This window comes from Salmo trutta, chromosome 24 (genome assembly GCF_901001165.1).
Source record: "Salmo trutta chromosome 24, fSalTru1.1, whole genome shotgun sequence".
In the NCBI taxonomy this organism is placed as follows: Eukaryota; Metazoa; Chordata; class Actinopteri; order Salmoniformes; family Salmonidae; genus Salmo; species Salmo trutta.
Genome location: NC_042980.1, coordinates 5,613,364 through 5,635,413, shown reverse-complemented (window position 1 = coordinate 5,635,413; position 22,050 = coordinate 5,613,364). Strand labels below are relative to the sequence as shown.

The 22,050-nt window shown below is 40.0% G+C and overlaps 1 long non-coding RNA gene across 1 annotated transcript; it reads left to right on the top strand.

Annotated features, from left to right (window-relative positions):
- The first annotated feature begins 9,002 nt into the window (after positions 1 to 9,002).
- On the top strand, positions 9,003 to 18,315 carry LOC115161500 (uncharacterized). Its single transcript, XR_003869269.1, has 2 exons — positions 9,003 to 9,203; positions 17,543 to 18,315. It is a non-coding gene; the product is annotated as an uncharacterized LOC115161500 (long non-coding RNA).
- The last annotated feature ends 3,735 nt before the right edge of the window (positions 18,316 to 22,050 follow it).

Here is a 22,050-nt window from a genome sequence, read left to right as displayed (position 1 = left end):
CCCCAGTCTGAGCTCAAGATGGTGCCGCCCCAGCCTGTTTACAAGATGGCGCCGACAGAGATGGCAGCTTCGCTTCTAGTCCTTAGGAAACTGTGCAGTATTTAGTTTTTTTTCTGTATTATTTATTTCATCGTTAGTCCAGAGAACCTTACGTGTTATTACATACAACCGGGAAGAACTGTTGGATATCAGAGAGACGTCAACTTACCAGCACAACCAGCACTATGACCAGGAATATGACTCCCAAAGGGGATCCTTTGTCTGCACCTCCCAGGGCATTTGAACTGATTCCAGAGGCTGACACAAAATAACGCTGCTGGAGGAGAGGGTGCCGGAGCGGTCTTCTAGTGAGGCTTCGAATGCGCGCACACCACCCACCGCTCCCGAGTATTTTACTCGATAATGTCCAGTCCCTAGTCAACAAAGTAATGGGCAAGAATTGCTTTCCAAAGAGTTATCTAGCATTTTAACATACTCTGTTTCACAGAAACATGGCTTGCTGGGTACATGCTGTCGGAGTCCATACAGCCAATGGCATTTTCAGTGCATCGCAATAACAAGAATAAACATATATCTTGTAAGAAGATGGGCGAGATGTATGTTTCATGATTAATGCCTCAAGTCCTTTTGTTCAACTGACCTAGAATTCCTCACAATCAAATACCGACCATACTATCTCCCAAGATAATTCTTCTCGGTTTCAGTCACAGATGTGTATATCCCCCTGCAATCGGATACCAAGATGGCCATCAAGGAACATCACTGGACTTTATGCAAACTGGAAACCATATATCCTTAATGCGTTTGAGCCAATCAATTGTGTTGTGACAAGGTAGGGGTGGTATACAGAAGATAGCCCTATTTGGTAAAAGACCAAGTCCATATTATGGCAAGAACAGCTCAAATAAGCAAAAATAAATGACAATCCATTACTTTAAGACATGAAGGTCAGTCAATCCAGAACATTTCAAGAACTTTGAAAGTTTCTTCAAGTGCAGTTGGAAAAACCATCAGCTGCTATGATGAAACTGGCTCTCATGAGGTCCGCCACACGAGAGGAAGACCCTCAGTTACCTCTGCTGCAGAGGATAAGTTCATTCGAGTTACCAGTCTCAGAAATTTCAGCCCAAATAAAAAGTAACAGACACATCTCAAAATCAACTGATCAGAAGTGAATATGTGAATCAGGCCTTCATAGTCAAATTGCTGCAAAGAAACCACTACTAAAGGACACCAATAAGAAAAAGAGACTTGCTTGGGCCAAGAAACACGAGCAATGAACATGTTTTATTTTTTTTACTTTAACCTTTAACTAGACAAGTCTATTAAGAACAAATTATTAGTTACAATGACGGCCTACCCTGGCCAAAACCTAACACGGATGATGCTGGGCCAATTGTGCGCCGCCCTATGGGACTCCCAATCACGCCGGTTGTGATACAGCCTGGAATCGATTCAGGGTCTGTAGTGACGCCACTAGCACTGAAATGCAGTGCCTTCACAGGAGAACTGTTTGAAGGTAAAAAAATATTTTTTTTTTATCAAGATGTGGTTTTTTTGGCAGAAATGCCTTCTCGAACATGTGAGCTTTCATGTGCCTTAATATCAAAAGTGTATTACATCTGTAAATACAAATAAAATTGTTAAATTACGAGCCGAGTTGGTTTAGCCACAGAAAAAGAGAGCAAACTTCCTACTAGCCATGATTGGCTGAGATAATGAGTGGGCTGGAGATGCCGAGAGATTAGTTTGGATTGGTCTGCCACATAGCACGCGTCAGTCTATTGGAGCTGGTCAGTATGTCTAGGTAATTGTGTCAAACGTGTTTTAAAAAATGTATTGTGTAGTAAAACTGCATAAACCTAATGTCAAGATAAAGTGTACTGTTAGCTAGCTAAAGTTAGCCACATTTTCAGATATTACACATTTCTAATTTTGACAGAAAGTGGTTTCATTTCAAGTGTACTGTGAGCTGGCTGGCGAGCTGGCTGGCTAGCTAACCTTATGTGTATGATCTTATTCTTCATATCTCAGACACATTTGCTTGACTTGCTATAACCATAGAACCTGGTTGGTTAGCCACCTACAGATTCTTGCAGGGTAGTAATGTCATGAGTTGTGATTATGGTCCATTGTTGTTAGCTAGCTACATGTCTTAACAAAAGACTCCACTCTAATTTTGATAAAGTATTTTCATTTCAAGTTAGTGTACTGTTAGCTAGCTAGCTAACGTTAGCTGGCTAGCTCGCTAACTAACGTTACGTCATGCGTTGGGATTCATTGTTTACCTAGGCAGCTATCTAGCTACGTTTCTTAACAAAAGACTCTCATCTCTCATAGTGTGCTAGAGCGCAGAATAACTGATTAATTTTTGAACCCTCAACACACGTTGAATATCTGTCAGTAAATGTCGACAACAAAACGTAATTAAATTGTTGCCAGCAGCACTGTTACAGTCACCAACGCTCTGGATAACATGAAAACAGCCTAACCAGCTCTGCTAGGGTGAGTAAAATGGTCATTGTTTGGGTGGGGGGTGAAGCTTAAGATGATTATTTTGGCAGAGTAAAATGGTCAGAGTGGGATGTTCTCTCATTATGTGTCTGGAAGTAGCTAGCCAATGTTAGCCAGTTAGCTTGGGTGCTTGACTGTCATTGTGAGGTCAGAGCTTTTGGAACAACCCTACTTATTGGCCAGAGCATCCAGTGTGCGCTCTGAATGCCAAACGCTCTGAATTTACAAACAGACAATCTGCACAGGTGCAGTCACCAATGCTCTGTATGACCTACTGTAACAGCCTAACCAGCTCTGCTAGGGCGAGGAATGTTCAGTGAGCTGTTCTCTCTCTCTTAGAAGTAGCTGGCAAGTTAGTACAGAATATATGGATCAACCCTTAAAGAAATGGGTAGGGCAAAGGCTTAAGAGGGTGTGAACAATTCTGAATGGGTGTAGACAAAGAAGGGCTCTCCAATAGTAGTACCAAAACATTAAAAGACGGTTTCTCAAAAGTGAGTTTACAAGTTGATGAACTTCAAAGCAGAATTACTTTGCCGTTGTTTCCTCAAATGCAGTGTATGATATACCATTTTGTAGCTTTGTGTCTCAACCTTTATCCAATGTAAAAAACAGAATTGCAAATGTCTCTACATAAGACCGAATGCAGGTGATGAGTCACATATATTACTGCACTGTTAGAGCTAGATACACAAGCATTTCGCTACACCCGCAATAACATCTCCTAAAAATGTGTAAGTGACCAATACAAGTTGATTTGATTTGAGGAGGTGTGATGATTTGAGGGTGCTTTGCTGGTGACACTGCGATTTATTTATATACAGGCGGAAAAAATGGTGCAACATTATACATATTTGTGAGCAAACTCTGACAGCTGGGTTTGAACAATAATAGAAACAAAAACAGTAACCCACAAGAGTGAAAGTATATAGCTTCAACCGCTCTATGTGGTTGGTAGGAACTCAAATTCGCTAACATCAGGAGGCTCCCCAACAACGACGCACATCCCAAGCCCAGTCCAGTTATGTCAGCCACTTGTTTTTATCCAACATGACATGAATACGTGGCAAAATTACTTTTCACAGAGGATGTTTATACCAAGCTGAGTGCTCTGTATGTTAATCCCCATAAACTTTACCCTAACCGAGGACTGCTTTGCTCTGGCAAATACAGTTGAGGCATGGGATGTATCATGCAAAAATGTATCAGATATCAACAACCTTTGACCAAGTAATGGACCTAGTCCAATGGACTCTTGACCAAACAGTGGGGGGACATTTTTTGTTCTGAGAATAACAGAATATGTTTTATTGTAAACTCTACTTCCTTTCTGTAAATGTCATGTTGTGAACTCAATTAATTGACTCCTGACAGTATGTAAATAGTTGTATTGTATGTTAATGGTGTCATGTCAGATAGTATTTGTAAAATGATCCGGCTTTGTATGTTGTATATTGTGAAATAAAAATAAAATGTTGATCACAAAAATATATATATAATAAAACCTGAAATAGTCTAACTCCTTAGTCTATAACTATTCAGGAGTTTAACAAGTCACATATTAAGACTACCTCATCTCTGTACAACACACACTTATTTGGAATGTCCCTCAGCCGAGCAGTGAATTTCAACAACAGATTCAACCACAAAGACCAGGGTTTTTCAATGCCTCACAAAGAAGGGAGCCTATTGGTAGATGGGTAAAAAAAACACTTTGGGTGGCGTATCAATACACCCAGTCATTCAAAGATACAGGTGTCCATCCTATATCAGTTGCCAGAGAGGAAGGAAACCACTCAGGGATTACACCATGAGACTAATGGTGACTTTAAAACAGTTACAGAGTTTAATGGCTGTGATAGCAGAAAACTGAGGATGGATCAACAACATTGTACTTACTCCACAATGCTAACCTAATTGACAGAGGGCCTGTATAGAATACAATTATTCAAAAACATCCATCCTGTTTGCAATGAGGTACTAAAGTAAAACTGCAAAAATGTGTCAAAGCAATTAACTTTTGTCCTGAATACAAAGCACAGATTATTATTCTTTATTTCACTTATCTTTGTTTCATAGTATAGTTTATTTTTAGTTGTATTTAGCGGCCATCCAAATCATCTTGGCTCCTGGACCCTGTCCACATATTTCGAGGCTGGGTTGAAACAATGAATTATCAATGACCCAAGACCAGCTCAGTTAATCACTGCCATTGTGATAACGAGTCATCAAGATGCTGCATTAAATGTACACTATCCTAGGGGCGTTGGCAGACAATGTAAGTAACTTAATGTGTGTCCCCCTAATTGCTCTGTATACCTTTGTTAATCCTACAGCCATTGAATGCAGTAATCAGCCTGTGAACAAGAGTGACACTGTTAGCACTGAGGCAGTGTGCCCTAGTAGCAAGACCACTTTGTGCAGCTCACCCTGCACTATCAAGCCTACACCTGATAAGCTTCCCAGTAAAACATTTCTTTTTTAAATCAAGCAATCTAGAAAAGTGCTAAAAATAGCTCATATTAACATATGCAGCCTGAGAAACAAGGTACATGAAGTCAATTATTTGCTTGTAACAGATGACATTCATATTCTGACTATCTCTGAAACTCACTTAGATAATACCTTTACTGATATAGTGGTAGCAATACATGATTATAACATTTACCGAAAAGACAGAAATGCCAACGGGGCAGTGTTGCTTAGAGACAATCTAATGTTAAATACTGTTGAAGTAATATGGCTACAGGTTCATCTGCCTCACCTAAAGCCCATTACTGTGGGAAGCTGCTATAGACCACCAAGTGCTAACAGTCAGTATCTGGATAATATGTATGAAATGCTTGATAATGTATATGATAACAGAGAAGTATATTTTCTGGGTGATTTAAATATTGACTGTCTCTCATCAAGCTGCTCACTCAAGAACAAACTTCAAACTGTAACTAGTGCCTGCAACCTGGTTCAGGTTGTCAGTCAACCTACCAGGGTAGTTACAAACAACACAGGAATGAAATCATCAACATGTATTGATCACATCTTTACTAATGCTGCAGAATTGTGCTTTAAAGCGGTATCCAAATCTGTAGGATGTAGTGATCACAATATAACAGCCATATCTAGAAAAACTTAAGTTCCAAAGGCTGGGCCTAATATAGTATATAAGAGGTCAAAAAATCATTTTTGTAGTGATTCATATGTTGATGATGTAAAGAATATTTGCTGATCTGTGGTGTGTAATGAGGAGCAACCATACGCTGCACTTGACACATTTATGAAATGAATTATTCCAGTTAGTAATAAGCACGCACCCATTAACCTCTATGAGACCGGCGGGACGAATTCGTCCCACCTACGTAACAGCCAGTTGAATCCTGTGGCACGATTTTCAAAACGTTTGAAATGGTATTACTTCAATTTCTCAAACATGACTATTTTACAGCTATTTAAAGACAAGACTCTCGTTAATAAGCTTTCTGACAATATCAGACATGTCTATGTCCTGGTGATTTTTCTTGTTACTAACAACCTCATGCTAATCACATTAAACTCTTAGACTATCGATACCGACAGAATAAGAACAAGTCTTTGATAATATTTACTAGTCTGCAGCTAGGAATTCGGTATCATTTGAACGCGGAGACAGACAACTGCCGAAACATCTATTCTATAACGACATGAATGAATGTCACTCATAACTATACATTCTAACCACGACAGAGAGAGAAAGCGGACAAACTCTCCAACAGAAACAAACTTTTCAACAGAGATTCCGATGACACACTGAGCGTAAATATATATATTGATTGCAATTATTCCGCGAATGAGTTTGCGTTTATGTCCAAAGGATTAGCAATTCAATTGTTATAATGATCAACTCTATAGTGCCTTCTCAGCTGACCCCCACTCCCCTTTTGTCTAACAAGCCGCCATATCGGTTTAGCCCACTAGGGCACATTCTCCTATCATTCCTTGTAACCATATCTACTGTTTTATGCATTTCTGTGAATTACCTAGTTAGTAAATAAATTATTTTAAGACAATTGATGTATGGATGACTCATAGTGAAGACTGGCTTTGTGCAGATAACCAACAATTTACGACGTTTGGAATGAGACTAACGTGAGGTAAATAATAATTCATTAATTCGAAGACTAATTGATCAGATATTAAAATATCTGAAAGTTATATTAGGAAAATAACTTTAATCTGAATATTTTCCTTGCTGCCCGACTTCCTAGTTAATTAATGTTACATGATTAATTGCGTAATAATAATTAGAGTTATTTGATAAATAAGTCTTCAGTTTTAATGATGCCAAAGACACTATAATACTATATGTCAGAGGAAGGCTGAAAGAATTTACAAAGACTCCAGTTACCCAAGTCATAGACTATTCTCTCTGCTACTGCACAAGAAGTGGTACTTGAGCGCCAAGTCTTGGTTCAAAAGACTCCTTAACGGCTTCTACCCCCAAGCCATAAGACAGCTGAACAATTAATCAAATGGCCACCCAGACTATTTACATTGACCCGTCCCCTTCCTGGACTAATATCTACCACCGCATATTGTACCGGTACCCCTGTATATTGCCTCGTTATTGTTATTTTATTGTGTTACTTGTTATTAAAAAAATTACTTTAGTTTAATTAGTAAATATTTTCTTAACTTTATTTAACTGCATTGTTGGTTAAGGGCTTGTAAGTAAGCATTTTACGGTAAGGTCTACAACTGTTCTATTCGGTGCATGTGACAAATACAATTTGATTTGATTTGAAGATGAGTGATTTGTTAGAATGCTGCATGAGTACAAAGTGGAGTTGTGCAGAAGCGGTTCTTGCCCTGGTCAGGACAGGTAAGTAGCCTTGCCTTGTGCGAGCCAGAATGGCTCATACAAGCAGGAGCCTACTGTATGTCCTTTTCTGTAGTGTGAGGCAGCTTGATGTACAAGCTGCCCCCTGGACAGGATACTAGTCTAGTCTATCACAGGGCCTTACACCCAATCTATCTCCTTAATGCTGATTGCCAAGCAGAGACGCACCGGGTCCCATTTTTGCAGTCTTTGGTATAACTCGACTGGGGATCGAACGCCGAACTGTCCAATCTCAAGTAGGACACTCAAACCACAAGGCCACAGAGTAGGTCAGGACAGGGACCTCATCTATTATAGAATGAACCCAAATTTGCTAATCACACCAACTTCCATGTTTTATCATGTCGTAACTAAAGGATACTGTCAATGACTTCGAAGACATTAACTGTCATATCTGCATGGCCATGGACACTGTCATTAGCAGGACATTAATTGTCCTTCACTAGGGAAGAGTGAGATGCACCCCGGGGGTCTGAAATTGCAAGAAGCGTCAAAGACACCCCCAGCTTTTCTACCTGCTCACATAAGTGAAATTGTTTTGTTGACTTTTTCCATCTTCCCCACCTGCCTTCTCCCTCCCCCCTTCGCTCTCTCTCTAAATCTCTCTCGCTCTTCCAATATTTCTGTCTTGCTCATACCTGGTTCCATAATCCTTCCCCACACACACACACACACACACACGCACACTCACACCAAAATGGCTACTCCGGACAAAGTCAGTATTTTCCACCTTCTCTCTGTATAGATGTATTTCTCTGTCACTGTTTAGATGGGGGGGAAAAACAGCCTAGAACGTTTTTGTTGTTAATTTCATATCTCGTGCTTTACCTCTGTGTCTCACTGGAAGCTCAACTCCACTGAGTAATGAGAACAAGGTGAGGGGGCACGGGAGTGTAATTGTTTTCATTTGGGTGCCGGTGAGGTGCCGCTCCACATTAGTCTCCCCCGATGTGACAGCTCGGCTGATCTTCTTGCTATCTGCCACTAACGGTAATAAGCACCAGCCTCTCATTATCTACCAGGAATGCCACCTCGAGAAAAAGAGGGCCAAAAATAAATAGAACCCTTGCTGTCCTCACACATAACAAGAATTCTCAAGCTGGCGTTAACAGCTGAGGAACTGTCTGGTGAAGTCTGGTTTCGTAGAGGGTGGAGCTGTTGCTGTAATGGACAGGGCAGTACAAGTCACGACAAGGTGGTGTTATGACTGCTGTCAGAATGTGTCTGATAATACTGAACACCTGCCATCAACAGCCACCACCATCTTGTTGTTCTTTCGGCTATTTTTATATCCGCCTAAAAAAGGGATCTGGTTTCAGACTGAACTCACTACTAGTTTATGTAACATAAAAACTCCCTGAGTGTTGAAGCCTACAGGTAGTGTTATACCACTGGTCACACCGTTTAATTTAATCGTGTACAATTGGGTAATATTTGGTTGAGACAATGGTTGATCAATGAGATTACAACCTACAATCACCCACTCGAAAAGACACGTGATGTCAGAATGCACTCACTGTTCCAAAATGTGATTGCTACGCAACAGGACAGTTAACCCGTGCTGCCCTCAAACCAAGGCACGCTGCTTGCTAATTATCTATAGCATATGTTTCAACTTGTTCATTTCAAATTATTTTCGAACGAGAACCCAAGCACTTCCCCAGTGTTCCACCAGATCAAGTATGAAGACATTGTGGATCTCTAGTCAGGCATTGCACAAACTTTTTCCCGCTGGCACATTATCTGGCTGGTGCCTGCATTGCCTTCATTGCTGTTTTCCTTACAAATAATAACTTTGGATATGTGTGCATTCAAAGTAAGTGCCTTCTTTCTCTATATCATGTTGTCGTTTCTACTGTATGTATGGAGTATAATGTATTTACTGTTGTATTCACATGTTTTCAAGTTCTGGTGACAAATCATGCATTCCAATTCTTGCATAGATTATAATGGACACATACATTCTCTTCAGAAAGTATTCAGACACCTTGACTTTTTACAAATGTTGTTATGTTACAGCCTTATTCTAAAATAATTTTTCCCCCTACACACAATAACCCATTATAACAAAGCAAAAACAGGTTTTTAGAAATGTTTTCTTAATTAATTATAAAAAAAAACGGATATCACATTTACATAACTATTCAGACCCTTTACTCAATACTTTGTTGAAGCACCTGTCACGACTCTGTGAGAATCCAAAGGAGCAGGTTGCAGTGGGTCAGCTGTAGAGCGCCCTCTCTCTCCCGCAGAGGGGGAGAGGGATGGAATTGGTCAGTTTTATGACGGTCGTAAATACCTTGCAGAAACTCTGCCTTTGGGCTCTGCAGGATTGAGGGGAAATAATCCTTTTGTTACAAGGAGATTCCTCTCGTCAAAACTACAAAATCCAAACGTGGATAATGACACAATATTCCTAACACAAATAATGTGGGAAACAGTTGGTGGCGCTCGAAACAATAATCATGTCAAATAAGTTGTTTGTGATATCACAAAGGACGTTATAACCAAATAAAGATAACACTACAAATGTATACATCCTAGTTTACATCTAAATGTTGTGGAAGTTATATGATTAAATATGAAACTATTTGTGATGAAATGTAATTTTAGCCTTCTAAATGAGAGAATAGTTTTTAATATAAAGTTCTACCCAGTCAGTAACCACGCCCACATGAGCACAGACATTGTGGCAACATGATGGAACCATCCTCAAAGGCAAGGCCATAAAAGGACCACTAACAACATTTTCATTAGACCAGAGAACGTGAGGACCATCCACGCATTGAAATGGTTTGAATCTCTACAGACCAGTATACGGACAGTAAGCCAACGTGTAAACATTTTTCACATTTATTTTATTTCACCTTTATTTAACCAGGTAGGCCAGTTGAGAACAAGTTCTCATTTACAACTGTGACCTGGCCAAGATAAAGCAAAGCAGTGCGACAAAAACAACAACACAGAGTTAGACATAGACAAACATACAGTCAATAACACAATAGACAAATCTATGTACAGTGTGTGCAAATGTAGTAGAGTAGAGAGGTAAGGCAACAAATTGGCCATAGAGGCAAAATAATTACATTGTAGCATTAACACGGGAGTGATGGATGTGCAGATGATGATGTGCAAGTACAGATACTGGGGTGCAAAAGAGCAAGAGGATAAATAACAATATGCGGATGAGGTAGTTTGGTGTAATATTTACAGACTGGCTGTGTACAGGTACAGTGATCAGTAAGCTGCTTTGACAGCTGATGCTTAAAGTTAGAAAGGGAGATATAAGACTCCAGCTTCAGTGATTTTTGCAATTCGTTCCAGTCATTGGCAGCAGAGAACTGGAAGGAAAGGCGTCCAATGGAAGTTTTGGCTTTGGGGATGACCAGTGAAATATACCTGCTGGAGCGTGTGCAACGGGTGGGTGTTGCTATGGTGACCAGTGAGCTGAGATAAGGCGGGGCTTTACCTAGCAAAGAATTAGATGACCTGGAGCCAGTGGGTTTGGCGACAAATATGTAGTGAGGGCCAACAAACAAGAGCATACAGGTCGCAGTGGTGGGTAGTATATGGGGCTTTGGTGACAAAACGGATGGGACTGTGATAGACTACATCCAATTTGCTGAGTAGAGTGTTGGAGGCTATTTTGTAAATGACATCGTCGAAGTCGAGGATCGGTAAGATACCCTCGTAAAACTGACTATGTTAGGCAGCATGAGTGAAGGAGGCTTTGTTGCGAAATAGGAAGCCGATTCTGGATTTCATTTTTCATTGGAGATGCTTAATGTGAGTCTGGAAGGAGAGTGTACAGTCTAACCAGACACCTAGGTATTTGTAGTTGTCCAGATATTCTTAGTTAGAACCGTCCAGAGAAGTGATGCTAGTCGGGCGGGCAACAATCGGTTGAAGAGGATGCATTTAGTTTTACTAGCATTTAAAAGCAGTTGGAGGACATGGAAGGAGTGTTGTATGGCATAGAAGCTCGCTTGGAGGTTTGTTAACACAGTGTCCAAAGAAGGGCCAGATGTATACAGAATGGTATCGTCTGTGTAGAGGTGGATGAGAGAATCACCAGCAGCAAGAGCGACATCATTGATATATACAGAGAAACGAGTCGGCCCGAGAATCGAATCCTGTGGCACCCCCATAGAGACTGCCAGAGGTCCGGACAACAGGCCCTCCGATTTGACACACTGAACTCTATCTGAGAAGTACTTGGTGAACCAGGCGAGGCAATAATTTGAGAAACCAAGGCTATTGAGTTTGCCGATAAGAATGCCGCGATTGACAGAGTTGAAAGCATTGGTCAGGTCGATGAAGATGGCTGCACAGTACTGTCTTTTATTGATGGCGGTTTTGATATCTTTTAGGACCTTGAGCGTGGCTGAGGTGCACCCATGACCAGCTCGGAAACCAGACTGCATAGTGGAGAATGTACGGACGGATTCGAAATGGTCGGTGATCTGTTTGATAACTTGGCTTCCGAAGATTTTAGAAAGGCAGGGCAGGATGGATATAGGTCTATAACAGTTTGGGTCTAGAGTGTCTCCCACTTTGAAGAGGGGGATGACCGCGGCAGCTTTCCAATCTTTAGGGATCTCAGACGATACGAAAGAGGTTGAACAGGCTAGTAATAGGGGTTGCAACAATTTCTGTGGATAATTTTAGAAAGAGAGGGTCCAGATTGTCCAGACCAGCTGATTTGTAGGGATCCAGATTTTGCAGCTCTTTCAGAACATCAGCTATCTGGATTTGGGTGAAGGAGAAGCGGGGGGGAGGGGATTGGGCAAGTTGCTGCAGGGGGTGCTGAGATGTTGCCGTGGTAGGGGTAGCCAGGTTGAAAGCATGGACAGCAGTAGAAAAATGCTTATTGAAATGATCAATTATCGTAGATTTTTCGGTGGTGACAGTATTTCCTAGTCTCAGCGCAGTGGGAAGAGGTGCTCTTATTCTCCATGGACTTTAACCTCTCTAGGGGAGGTGGGACAAAATCGTCCCACACTATTCAACAGCCAGTGACAAATCAGAGCGCCAAATTTAAAACCACAAAATGTCATAATTCAAAGTTCTCAAACATAGGACTATTTTACACCATTTTATAGATACACTTCTCCTGAATCAAACCACGTTGTCCGATTTCCAAAAGGCTTTACAGCGAAAGGAAAACAGATTATGTTAGGAGAGTACATAGACACAAAAAACCACACAGCCATTTCCAAGCAACTAGCATGCATCACAAATACCCAAACCACAGCTAAATGCAGCACTAACCTTTGATGATCTTCATCAGATGACACTCCTAGGACATTATGTTATACAATATATGCATGTTTTGTTCAATCAAGGTCATATTTATATCAAAAACCAGCTTTTTACATTAGCATGTGATGTTCAGAACTAGCATACCCACCGAAAACTTCCAGTGAATTTACTAAATTACTCACGATAAACGTTGACAAAATACATAACTATTTTAAGAATTACAGATACAGAACTCCTTTTTGCAATCGCTATGTCCGATTTTAAAATAGCTTTTCGACGAAAGCACATTTTGCAATATTCTGAGTACATAGCTCGGCCATCACGGCTAGCTAATTTGACACTCACCAAGTTTGGGACAACCTATACTCAGAATTACTATTAGAAAAATTGGATTACCTTTGCTGTTCTTTGTCAGAATGCACTTCCAGGACTTCTACTTCAACAACATGTTGTTTTGGTTCCAAATAATCCATAGTTATATCCAAATACCGCCGTTTTGTTCGTGCGTTCAGGTCACTATCCGAAGGGTAACGCGCGAGCGCATTTCGTGATAAAACATTTCAAAATATTCCATTACATTAGAAGCATGTCAAACGCTGTTTAAAATCAATTTCTATGCTACTTTTCTCATAAAAGAGCGATAATATTCCAACCGGGCAACGTTGTATTCTTTCAGAGAGAGAAAGAAAAACATGGAGAATTCTCGAATGTGCATCTCAGTCTCACTGTTCCCAGGCGGAACACTTACAAACAGAGCTGCTGTACTTTGCCCAGAGACAGCAGACACCCCATTCCACTTTCTGGCGGCTTTAGAGAGCCAATGGAAGCCTTAGAAAGTGTCACGTTACAGCACAGATGCTGTATTTTCGATAGAGATGCAACAGAAGGACAACAAATTGTCAGACAGGGCACTTCCTGTATGGAATATTCTCAGGTTTTGGCCTGCAATATGAGTTCTGTTATACTCACAGATGCCATTCAAACAGTTTTAGAAACTTCAGAGTTTTCTATCCAAATCCACTAATTATATGCATATTTTAGTTTCTGGGCAGGAGTAGTAACCAGATTAAATCGGGTATGGTTTTTATCCGGCCGTGAAAATACTGCCCCCTATATCACAACAGGTTAAAGTGTTCCAAATGTTTTGGGATTTAGTGCAACAGGATGAACATTTCTGTTTGAGAAAGCTAGCCTTAGCTTTCCTAACTGACAGATATATAGGTTTCTGACTTCCCTGTAAAGTTGCATATCGCGGGGTCTATTCGATGCTAATGCAGAACGCCACAGGATGTTTATTTGCTGGTCAAGGGCAGTCAAGTCTGGGGTGAACCAAGGGCTATATCTGTTCTTAGTTCTACATTTTTTGAAACGGTCATGCTTATGTAAGATGGCGAGGAAAGCACTTTTAAAGTGCAACCAGGCATCCTCTACTGATGGTATGAGGTCAATATCCTTGCAGTATACCCGGGCCAGGTTGATTAGAAAGTGCTTTATGGAGCGTTTGACAGTGATTAGGGGTGGTCGTTTGACTGCAGACCCATTACGCATGCAGGCAGTGAAGCAGTGATCGCTGAGATCCTGGTTGAAGACAGCAGATGTGTATTTAGAGGGCAAGATGGTCAGGATGATATCTAAGAGGGTGCCCATGGTTACAGATTTAGGGTTGTACCTGGTAGGTTCCTTGATCATGTGTAAGATTGAGGACATCTATCTTAGAATTTAGGACGGCCGAGGTATTAACCTCTCTGGGCTAGGTTGGACGCTTGCGTCCCACCTACTCAACAGCCAGTTGAATCCCGTGGCGCGTTATTCAAATACCTTAGAAATGTTATTACTTCAATTTCTCAAACATATGACTATTTTACACCATTCTAAAGACAAGACTCTCGTTAATTTAACCACACTGTCCGATTTCAAAAAGGCTTTACAACGAAAGCAAAACATTAGATTATGTCAGCAGAGTACCCAGCCAGAAATAATCAGACACCCATTTTTCAAGCTAGCATATAATGTCAAATAAACCACAGCTAAATGCAGCACTAACCTTTGATGATCTTCATCAGATGACAATCTTAGGACATTATGTTATACAATACATGCACGTCTGTTCAATCAAGTTCATATTTATATCAAAAAACAGCTTTTTACATTAGCAGGTGACTAGCATCTGACTAGCATTCCCACCGAACACTTCCGGTGAATTTACTAAATTACTCACGATAAACGTTCACAAAAAACATAACAATTATTTTAAGAATTATAGATACAGAACTCCTATATGCACTCGCTATGTCCGATTTTAAAATAGCTTTTCGGTGAAAGCACATTTTGCAATATTCTAAGTAGATAGCCCGGCATCACAGGGCTAGCTATTTAGACACCCAGCAAGTTTAGCACTCACCAAAGTCAGATTTACTATAAGAAAAATGTTATTACCTTTGCTGTTCTTCGTCAGAATGCACTCCCAGGACTTCTACAACAAATGTTGGTTTGGTCCCAAATAATCCATTGTTATATCCAAATAGCGGCGTTTTGTTCGTGCGTTCAAGACACTATCCGAAAGGGTAAATAAGGGTGACGAGCACGACGCATTTCGTGACAAAAAAAATCTAAATATTCCATTACCGTACTTCGAATCATGTCAACCGCTGTTTAAAATCAATATTTATGCAATTTCTCTCATAAAAAAGCGATAATATTCCCAACGGGAAATCGTTTTTTAATACAAAGAGAGCGAAAGTAAAAGCATGGGATCCCCTCATGCACAAGCCTCATTCTGATGGCCCTCTGATAGAGCACTTGCCAAAAGCGCTAATGTGTTTCAGCCAGCACCTGGAATTACATCATTCAGCTTTTTCCCGCCTTCTGAGAGTCTATGGGAGCCGTAGGAAGTGTCACGTAACAGCAGAGATCCCCTGTTTTGGATAGAGATTATCAAGGAGGGCAAGAAATGGTCAGACAGGCCACTTCCTGTAAGGAATCTTGTCAGGTTTTTGCCTGCCATATGAGTTCTCTTATAGTCACAGACACCATTCAAACAGTTTTAGAAACTTTAGGGTGTTTTCTATCCAAAGCCAATAATTATATGCATATTCTAGTTACTGGGCAGGAGTAGTAACCAGATTAAATTGGGTACGTTTTTTATCCGGCCGTGCAAATACTGCCCCCTATCCCCAACAGGTTAAGCATATCCCAGTTTAGGTCACCTAACAGTACGAACTCTGAAATTAGATGGGGGGCAATCAATTCACATATGGTGTCCAGGGCACAGCTGGGGGCTGAAGGGGGTCTATAACAAGCAGCAACGGTGAGAGACTAGTTTCTGGAAAGGTGGATTTTTAAAAGTAGAAGCTCAAATTGTTTGTGGACAGACCTGAATAGTATGACAAAATATAGTTAGACTCCACCAGACCAGAGTCACCGACAACGTGAGCTGAAAGGTACGAAATGGTTAGAAACTCTTAACTTCTTGGGGCTATGTGGGACGTTAGCGTGCCACCCGTGGCGCACCCTATCAAGAGCAGGTGCATTTCAAGAGCGGCAAATTTGAAACCAAATAAATGTCAAAATTCAAATTTCTCAAACATACAACTAACTTACACCCTTTGAAAGATAAACATCTCCTTAATCTAACCACGTTGTCCGATTTCAAAAAGGTTTTACGGCGAAAGCATAAAGTTAGGTTATGTTAGGAGAGTACATTGACAATAGCTGTGTGTAATGTATTGTCGATTCAAAGACAGGCGTCACCAAAACCATAAAATCAGCTAAAATTATGCACTAACCTTTTACAATCTCCATCAGATGACACTCCTAGGACATTATGTTAGACAATGCATGCATTTTTAGTTCTATCAAGTTCATATTTATATCCAAAAACAGCGTTTTACTATGGCGTTGATGTTCAGGAAATCGTTTCCCTCCAATAACCGGCAGTCAAGTCATGACAACAAAATAATTAATTAATATTAGAAAACATTGGTTATATTGTCATTCAAAGAATTATAGATTTACATCTCTTGAACGCAATCGACTTGCCAGATTTAAAAATAACCTTACTGGGAAATCACACTTTGCAATAATCTGAGCACTGTGCCCAGAAAAATACACATTGCGATACAGACTAACCGCCATGTTGGAGAGATCTAAAATCGAAAATACTATGTAAATAATCCATTACCTTTTGATTGTCTTCATCAGATGTCACTTCCAGGAATCCCAGGTCCATAACGAATGTAGTTTTGTTCAAAAAAGCTCATAATTTATGTCCAAAAAGCTCCGTGTTGTTAGCACATGATCTAAGCCAGCCGGACTTCACTTCACTTCACGAACGGAAAAAATATATTTACGTTCGTTCAAACATGTCAAACGTTGTATCGCATAAATCATTAGTGCCTTTTTTAACCAGAACATGAATAAAATTCAAGGCGGACGATTGGGTTCTCTTTTAAAACATTTCGGAACGAGAGTACCCAACATGAACTTGCGCATCAGGTGTCTAATGGGTCATCACCGTTCCATGGCTCTTGTTCGGTCAGATCTCACAGTATAAGACTCAAAACACTTTGTAAAGGCTGGTGACATCTAGTGGAACCATAGGAAGTGCCAAAACATTCCTCAGCCCCTTTGTTTTTCAATGGCATAGGCTTAAAGTCAATTCAACACATCAGGTATCCACTTCCTGTCAGAATCTGTCTCAGGGTTTTGCCTGCCAAATGAGTTCTGTTATACTCACAGACACCATTCAAACAGTTTTTGAAACTTTAGGGTGTTTTCTATCCATATATAATAAGTATATGCATATTCTAGTTACTGGGTAGGATTAGTAACCAGATTAAATCGGGTAAACATTTTTATCCAGCCGTGAAAATACTGCCCCCTATACCCTAACAGGTTAAACTTTCAACAGAGAAGAAGAAAATCTCTTCCAGACCAGACAGCGTGAAGAGGTGGCTACACGACTGAGAAGACCAGCCAAAGTACAGCGCAAGCTGGATATGGCAAAATTGTTTGAAACTATAATACCAGAAAATGGTAAGACCCTCTGAAACTCTCTCTCGTAGAAGACTACACAGGAACATTTAGTCTGCAGCTGTTTATGCACTGTTAGCCTAGGAAACTCGACGAATACAAGAGACAAAGAACAATTTCCTCTCACCACTATAGGTATGTCTAGGGTATCTATTCTATTCCAAACAAACAGAGTTTAGACGAGGCCCGCTGAGAACACCATGCGGTACACCTCTGGATGAACCGATCTAACAGACGCTCCGAGACCAACCTACTACAACTACAAATTACATGGTGACCTCTGGTGGACAACCAGAGACTTTCTGTTGACTAACTCCACAGACTGGCGTTTTCAACAGAGCGACACGACGAAGACATACAAGCGTAAATATGTGTTGCATTTCTAAATCCGAATGAGCGGTTGTTAGGGAGCTAAATTTTTATATTTACGATGAGCGTATTATTCAACTGTATATACGATAGTTGAATTCCTCTGTCTCTCTCCCACTCTTTCGTTCCCCACCCCCATTCATTGTGTAACCAGCCGTCACATCGGGTTAGTCCACTAGGGACCTTTCTTTGCATTATGTTAATATTCAACACTATACTGTGTAATTACTTCATCAGTTAGTAAATAAATAAGTCAATTTGTGTAAGCTGATTCATCATGGAGACTAGGGATTGTGCAGATTTATAGGATATTACGACGTTCAGAATGAGACTGAAATAGGAGCAAATGATTGATGGATGATAGATAGTATATTGAGATATTTGAATTAATTCAGTAACTCGTTAAATATACTTTTCCAGGTTTGCCCCAGGTTACTACTTAATTTATTGTTATAGGATACAATTGCGTAATAATTGAACATTATATTATTTGATGAATTGCCGTTACTATATTAATGATAGCAACATCACAACACACATTTGGCAGCAATTACAACATTGAATCTTCTTGGGTAAGACACTACAGGTTTGGCACACCTTTATTGGGGGAGTTTCTCCTATTCTAGTCTCCCAGAATGACCCTTGGGTTCTTGGTAACCTCCCTGACCAAGGCCCTTCTCCCCAGATTGCTCAGTTTGGCTGGGCGGCCAGCTCTAGGGGGAGTCTTGGTGGTTCCAAACTTCTTCCATTTAAGAATGATGGGAGACCACCGTTCTTGGGGATCTTCAATACTGCAGAAATGTTTTGGTACCCTTCGACACAATCCTGTCTTGGAGCTCTACGGACAATTCCTTCGTCCTCATGGCTTGGTTTTTGCTCTGACATGCACTGTCCACTGTGGGACCTTATATAGACAAGTGTGTGCCTTTCCAAATCATGTCCAATCAATTGAATTTACCACGTGTGCTCCAATCAAGTTGTAGGAACATCAAGGATAATTAATGGAAACAGGATGCACCTGAGATCAAATTTGAGTCTAATAGCAAAGGGTCTGAAATATTTATGTAAATAAGGTATTTCTGTATTCTGCAAACCTGTTTTCACTTTGTTATTATGGGGTATTTTGTGTAGATTGCTAAGGATTTGTATTTATTTAATCAATGTTAGAATAAGGCTGTAACTTAACAAAATGTGGAAAAGTTAATGGGTCTGAATACTCTCCGAAGGCACTGTATGTATGTGAAGTACTTTTTTGAAGGTTGTACTGATTTTGATGAGCTAATGCTAAGCTATTTGCCAGCTATGTATGGCGCCATGTTTGTTGACATAACGTAAAATATTAATAGAAATAATAACAGCACAATATTATCAATACATGCTCATATTAAGAAAGCCCTAGCAAAGGCTATAAGCATGTCAACCTAGCCTGTTCAGTTCATTGGATCCAATTGCTGGGTTTTTGTTTTGAAAAAATGAAGAGAAAAATACCTGTAAATATCACCAGACCTGTTCTTTATGTCCATTACATGCATGCTGCCTATCGGCAGAGAGACATATTTAATGTAGTCCTCATTATATACTGTTTTTATTCCTACAAAAAGGAAGAAGTAAAAAGGAACATACATTCTAATGGCCGCTAATGACTGCCTTTAAAAAAATAAATGTGTCTTAGGCACAATAGTCTAAAAATGCTCTCCTCAACAATAGAGTAGGGGCTAAAATAAGGAACCGTTCAGGAAAGAAGTACGTGTTTTTGCCTTGTCTCAGTGTCTTTCATGTGATTGGGAGGAGTGCCCATTTTACCATGAGTTCATCTGTACGGAGATTCCCCTGCTCTGCAGTGGACCCATCTGTCTCGTTCATGCAGCCAAACCTGGGGCAATGATCCCTCCAGAGTCCCAAATAGATGCCACGTGTACCTCACCCCCACTACTGAATAAATACTACCTGCACAACATCCAAGTCTATAATAATATCACTTGCTTTAATTAACCTCCAAAAATATGCAAGTGACACAAACCTCTGTTTTACACTCTCAGATACTGTGGTAGTCTACGACATTATTTTAGGTAGCCATGACTTACACATCTCAGTTAAGCTTCCTGAAAGAGGAGAAATCATTGTCTGTTTTTTTACAAGGCATCAGTAAATGCTTCTCAATAGGAGGAATAATTAGTATTAATTAGTTATACTGTACATCCAAGGTGTGTCAATTCAATTTCTTATACAACCATAGTTAAATGCTTCTTGCTCCATTTGTTTTTTTCTCTCTCTCTCTCTCTTAGAATAAATGTTTCATGTTGAATAAGTGATTTATTAATTTCTTTCAATCTCCTATGTAAGTTTTGCCTTTTTAGATTTCCACTCATTTTGTTTAAAGCCTACATGCTGTGCTGTTGACATTCAGTGGGACACATTATATATGTATCTTTCCTCTTGATGATCTTAAGCTTTTGACCTGGCCCAATGTCTTGGAAATGTGAGATATAGATCTATCATTCTACTTGAAAGCATGTCTAAGAAGCAGTAGATCTGTTCTATGGGCGCTATTTCTATGCTTCCCGTTCTTAAGTTTTGTTTTTGCACCTTTTACTTTCGGTTTTGTACACCAGCTTCAAACAGCTGAAACTACAATATTTTTGTTTATGGAAAATATATTTCACAGTGGTTTAAATGGTACAATGATTCTCTACTCTATACTGTACTATCTTATTTTGTCACATAAACTGAAATTAAGTGAACTATTTGAGTTTTAGCAACCAGGAAATGGCGGAGTAATTTTTGCATAGTGCAACTTTAAAGGGGAATTTCACCCTGGCTCTGCCACGGTATATAGTCCTTACTACGGGTGTGCCGACATGGCCATATTCGTAATCGTATCCGTAAATTGACAGTTGATAGTCAGATCGGATGATACTCATGATCAGAAAAAACGGAAGTGTTTTAATATGCCTAAATAGATGTTGGCAAAATACCTCCCTGCATGTTCTCACTGCAAAAAAATGCTATAGATTTGGAGCAGCGGACAGAGGGGTGTGTGTGTTTGTCCTCTACTTGCAGCAAGTTGCCAAGTTTGCTGTCACTCAGTCAGAATACGCATGAGCGTATCATCTTTTTTTTGCCCCGCTTGTCAAATAATATACACATTTGACAGCTTGATAGCAAAGGGCCTTGCCATGTGATTTATCATAGTAGCAGTCAGCAGCAATCTAAAAGTTTTGACTGAAAACATGCAAGGAAAAGTGATCGGTTAAATTTATGAAGCGAGAGAATGGAGAAATACAGCTTCAGTCTATCCAGTCAGAGTAGCAGGATCAATGTACAGCCTGCCCTTCTTTTTACAGACAGCCAAACTATCCAGTTGAGTTATTTAGACCACGTAGAATCTCGCACATGATTGACTCAAAGACAGCACAGTATGTTCTAGACAAACTCTGACTGACATGAGAAAGATTCTTGCTGGCACCCCAAAATATTTTTTTTTCTGACCATGGATAATTACAAAAAATACTCAGAACATAATCATATCCAGAAAATTGCCCATATCCATTACGATACTCGTTTTGTCCGACTACTCGGCACACCCCTAGTCATTACAATATTAAAACTTCTTCAGGCTAGGGACTATTTTTCTCAATTTCCTCCTGACTGATGTGCCCAAAGTAAGCTGCCTTTTGCTCAGGACCTGAAGCCAGGATATGCATATAATTGGTACCATTGGAAAGAAAACACTCTGAAGTTTGTAGAAATGTCAAAATAATGTAGGAGACTATAACACAAAAAATATGTAGGAGAAAATCCAAAGAAAAACCAACCGGAATATTTTCTTTTTTGAGAGTCCATGCTCTTCCAATGGAACGTATAGGAAAAAAAAATTAATCTTCCTCCCAGTATGCAATTCCGATGGCTTCCACTGGGTGTCAGTAGTCTTTGTTCAAGGGTTCAGGCTTATTTCTTCCAAAACAAGGAAGAATAATGAGTTTTAGTACAGGGACACGGAC